General features: G+C 38.1%; 1 non-coding gene across 1 annotated transcript; it reads right to left on the reverse strand.

The window, feature by feature from the left end:
* Positions 1 to 4,458: 4,458 nt before the first annotated feature.
* LOC141625053 (small nucleolar RNA R71) lies at positions 4,459 to 4,565 on the reverse strand. The gene has a single exon (XR_012534853.1). It is a non-coding gene; the product is annotated as a small nucleolar RNA R71 (small nucleolar RNA).
* Positions 4,566 to 5,675: the final 1,110 nt, after the last annotated feature.

Below are 5,675 nucleotides of genomic sequence, written 5' to 3' on the forward strand. Positions count from 1 at the left end.
ATATTCCCTTACTAATGCCTCAAATGAAGTGTTGTATCTATGTGAGAAGAGAACAAAAACACAAGTATAAACAATTCTACACTACTAAATTAAAGAACATGTTTTTGGTTTTTGAAAATTTCAATTTTTTTTATGGATTTTGTTTTTATGAAATTAAAAGACATATTTTTGAGTTTTTTTCGAAATTTTTCAATTTTTATGTATTTTTGGAATATAAATTCCCATCCCCCACTTTATTTTGGACATTTTTTTTTGTGAAATGTGAATTATATTAATAACTATCAAAGAAATTACACCATACATTTTGATCAATTTCCAACAAACTACTCAATCTACTGAAAACCCTCCAAACCCATCCATATCACTCATCTAGCACAAACATTTATCCTTAATCCAAACAAGAGTACTAGTCCTCTGCTTATCAAAATCCCCTCTTTGTAATCGCCAACGAATAGAGGAGTGAATATGGGCAAGTACTGCCTCAGGTCGCTTCACAACAAGGTCTTCCCTGCACTTGTTTCTAACTTCCCAGATGCAGTAAATCAAACCACTTATTGCAGCCATTACTATCATCTTCTTACGTAGATACTTACATCTCCACTTGATAGCCCATTCCACACAATCACCTTGCCATAATACACCTAAGCAAGTCTGCAAGAGCTGAACACAGCTCTGACTGTAACAGCAATCAAAGAATAGATGAGCTTGAGTTTCCTGCAGAGTTCCACAGAGATAAGAAAAACCATCTGTAATGACCCCAAACTTAAGCAATCTATCCTTTGCCAGACATCTTTTTTTAACAAACAGCCAAGAAAGAAAATTATGCTTGGGTCAAGAAAGCCTATTCCACACAAAAGGTTGCCAGTTGACCCTCTGTTGAGACCCCAGGAGCCAATCATACACCTGCTGCACAGAGTACATCCGTCCAGTCCACCCATTAGCTTCAAAACCAAGAACAAGTTGTTCTTTAACCTTGCATACTTGCCTCCATGCCCAGCTTGAGTTGATAGTAGGAGTGTAATTCCACCAATCTCCATGCTTTATATAAATATGATGCACCCATTTGACCCAAAGACAATCCTTCTTATTTGCCACCCACCAGGTATATTTCTATAGTAAAGCAACATTCTAAAGGTTATAATTAACTATCCCTAGCCCTCCTTTGTCTTTAGGTAAATAACAATGTTCCCAAGCCACATAGGGCACTTTGTGAGTTTCAGCACTGCCAGACCATAAATAGCTCCTGCAAATACTCTCCACCTTCTTTATTATAGTCTTAGGCAGTAAGAAAACCCTGGCCCAGTAACTATGCATCTAAGTAAGTACTGTCTTTACAAGGATCAATCTCCCTTCATAGCTAAGATGCTTTGCACCCCATCCTCTAATCCTGCACACAATTTTATAACACTATTTTGTTACACTCAGCAACAGTGATCCTCTTATATGAAATTGGAATCCCCAAATATCTAAAAGGGAATGCCCCAGCATGAAATCCAGATAGACTCAGAATATTTTGAACATCAATACCAGAGACCCCATTCATATCGATATCAGATTTGTCTCTATTCATTTGCAACCCTGAGGCTGCAGAAAAAGAGAGAAAAGCCCTCATCATAACCTTAATAGACTTAGAATCACCTCTGCAGAAAAGAAGGAGATCATCTGCAAATGCCAGATGACATAGCTTTAAAGATCTGCATAGTGGGTGATACCTAAACTCAGGCCTCTCAGTTACCAAGTTCAAAATCCTTGTCAAATATTCCAACAAACTGTAAATAAGAGTGGAGACATTGGATATCCTTGCTTGAGTCCATTCAATGGTATCATATGCTTTCTTAAAATACATCTTCATCATTACCCTGGGTGAACAGCTTCTCCTATTATAAAGCCTTACCAAATCTTGACAAATGAGGATATTGTCAATAATCTCCCTATCCTGAATAAAGGCACTCTGGTTCATGCTAATAATATCAGGCAAGACCTTAGCCACCCTGTTCCAAATGACCTTTGAGATTGATGTCACTCATATTTGAGCACATTTAGTCCCCGAATTAGCCTCGTTCCTATGCTTTATAGTGCATAATTGGGTCATTTACTATCTTTAGTTTCCCATTTTGCATATTCTTTGAGGTTTTGTTTCCTTGGTAGGAGAGGAGTGCAAACCTTGCATTTTCATGGCGAAATGGAGCTAAATTGATCGCATTCAATGACCAAGCATCAAAGGGAAGATGATACTAGAAGGCCTATATAGATAATAAAGTAGATTGGGCAATGATGAAAGGATCCTTGCATCCTCAAAAAGATCCCCGAGGATTGTTGAGAAAAGAAGAAAAGAGAAGTGCCTGCCTCACAATCCGAGCGGATTGCAGCCAATCCGAGCATCTCCCTGCCCAGCAATCCGAGCGTCCCGATGCCAAGACGCTCATCTTGAAGCCTCACAATCAAAACATCTCCCTCACTGATCCGCTCGGATCCCCTTACAGACTCCACCGTGCTAGCTTCCTAGACGCTCGGGACGAGTATATCTTTGTGGGACTAGCAAAACGGAGATGCGCATCTCCTTGGAGAGGAGCACTTCCTCAAATTTTCTTAAGGGTCTTAATAGTCATTTAAGCCCTTAGTAACCCTAATCTTTGTACCTAATCTTTAGTATAAATACCCCTTTGTACTACCTAGATTAGCATGTCATCTTAATACAATCTTAATCTTGTCTTAATCTTGTAATCAACTTTTAATCTAATATTAATACAAATCTCATTCCTTAATCTTTCCTTAATTTCTCTATTGTTCATCATTTATTTTGGGTAATTAGAAGATTATTTGGGTTTATTTGGAGGATGGACAACCTTCCATGAATAATCAAGTACTTCTATTATTCTTTGCTTTATTATTTGGAATCATCTTCATAGGTATAATTCTCTCTTAATCTTTTTTAATTATTGTTAATCATTTTCATTTGTTCATCATGTTTTGCCTTGCTATTATGATTGACAGCCTTGTTAGCATGTTAAACTTGATAATGAGTGAGCAGTTTCCTTAACTAGGGTTAATGGGGAATTAGGGGAAACCAACATGGGGATTGATTCATGCTTAATCTAATATGTTTTCATAATTAATTTGCTTGCTTGTTGTGATTCCAACTTATGCACATGTTACGTTTGATGAAATGCGAACCTATGAATCCTTGCATTTTTTACCCATCACTTACCTTTTCAATGAGACTTGTAAGACATAAACCAACTCGAGTCTCATTAGACCATGCATATAGTTGGATAGGAAGGATTAAGTCGACTTATAGGTGTTGTACAATCTAATCGATTCGGCTCCGGGACCCAAACCTTCTTAGGGATTGTAAGATATACACTAACTCGATCCCATCACAACAGTAAGTGCTTGCATCAAGTAGAGAATATGTTTGTATGATCAAATCCCATGAATCCCTTATGAACCCATGACACCCTAGTGCTTTTAATAAATTGTTTACATCTCATTTCAATCATCTTGCTTGTTTTCATTGCTATACTTTTATATTGTTGATTAGTTTAGTTGATCTCTTATCTCAACCCAAATTGTGACACCCTTAGACACAACCATTTGCAATTGAAAATCCTACATCAATACCCATCCCTTGGGATCCGACCTTTACTTACTTCTTTACTAAGAGTAGAGTAGTTTGTGAAGTTATAAATATTGTTTTGGTCAAGGTAACTTTTGACGACGAGTAACAAAACCGACGAACCAAAAATGGCGCCGTTGCCGGGGACGGTGTTAACGTGATTTGATTTTCTTTAATTGTTTTTAGTTGTGTCTTTCTTTACCTTGGGAAATTAAACTCCTCAAGGTTTGTTCTAATTGTTTTCGAGTTTTTTGATATTTTGCATGTCTAGGAGATCACAAAGTAACTTGTTACCCATTGATCTCGAAATTGAAAGAACTTTGACCAACAATAGAAGACTTGCTAGAAATACTTTGAGAGGTATTGGTGAGATTGTGGACATTCAACCAAATAAAATTGAGTTTACCAACCCTTTTGCAAGAGAAGGAGAGGATAACCCAACACAAAACCAACCACAAAATCAACCCACAATGCCTAAATTTTCATCACATTCCGTACCAACTGAGGAGAACCTACCAAATGGTACTCCAACACCACAACATTTAACCGGTAACTTCATTACAAAATCCGCATTTATACAACTAGTTGGGAGAAGTCAATTTGGGGGGATGCCTAGTGAAGACCCTCATTCTCATATGGAGACTTTTTGTGACTATTGTGATGCGATTTCTCAAACCGGAGTTACTCAAGACCAAATTCGATGGGTCTTATTTCCTTCTTCTTTGATTGGTTCCACGAAACAATGGTTGAAGAGCCTAGATAAGGCTACTCTTGGTATTGACTCTTGGAAGAACTTGGCACTTGCTTTCTACAAGAAATTCTATCCCCCGGAGAAGACTAACATGTTGAGAGCCCAAATCACCGGGTTCAAACAAAGGGATGAGGAATCTTTGTATGAAGCATGGGAGAGATTCAAGGATACTTGTCGATCTTGTCCACTCCATGGACTTAGCGAGTGGTTCCTTGTACAACAATTTTGGAATGATCTATATGAAGACTCCCGAAACATTCTCAATATGGGATCAAATGGTATGTTTACTGAAGTTCATGGCAATCAAACATGGAACAAGATTGAAGAAATGGCGGTCCATAACTCACAATATAGTAGACCTCGGAAGGCTACTAGAGGAGGAAAGCATGAAGTGGACTCCATTACTCAATTGGGTGCTCAACTTAGTGCTTACATTGACACCATTAATTTGAAGTTTGAGAAGGCCATGGCTAAACATGAAGAGGCCTCCAAGTCACCCAAGCAACATGTTAATGCTATGATAGCATCATCATCAATTCCAAGTGGAGTATGTGAGAGTTGTGGAACTTTGGGACATGACCAAAGTGAATGTAGCGGAACAAGTGAACAAGTGAATTCTTTTCAAGCGTACAAGAGTGGTACCCCTTATTCCAACTATTACAATAAAAACACCAAATTCCACCCCAACCTCACATAAAAAAGTCAAAATGTTCAAAACCCTCCAACATACACCCCACCTCCAATGAGAAACCAAGCTCAAAGACCCTTTTACAATCAAAACCAAAGTTATCAAAATCAACCTCCATACAATCAAACAAATGACCAAGGTTTTGATGTTAAAAAAGCGGTCCTCCAAATGCAAAAGAACCAACAAGAATTTTTCACTCAAATGCAAAAGGATAGTCAAGCAAAAGACATCACCATCAATAACATACTAGCTCACATGAAGATGTTGGAAACCCAAATATCTCAATTAGCATCTTCTAGTTCACAAAGACAAAAGGGGCAATTGCCACCTCAAGGTAATCCCCCAAGACATGAGTCATTAAGTGCCATCCATTTGAGCAGTGGTACAAGGTATGAAGGGCCGAAGAGGCCTATTGATGAAGATGTTGTGAATGCTAGTGACAAGGAAAGAGTTGAAAACTCTAGAAAAGAAGAACCCACCATTCAATAAGTTTCAAAGAAGACTGAAGAAAAGGCTAAAGAGAAGGAGCCTATTGCGATTAGACTTCCATTTCCAAGTCGTCAAGCTAAGCCTAAGTTTGATGAACAACATGGGAAGTTTATGGAGATTGTGAAGAACTT

This window comes from Silene latifolia, chromosome X (assembly GCF_048544455.1).
Source record: "Silene latifolia isolate original U9 population chromosome X, ASM4854445v1, whole genome shotgun sequence".
NCBI lineage: Eukaryota > Viridiplantae > Streptophyta > Magnoliopsida > Caryophyllales > Caryophyllaceae > Silene > Silene latifolia.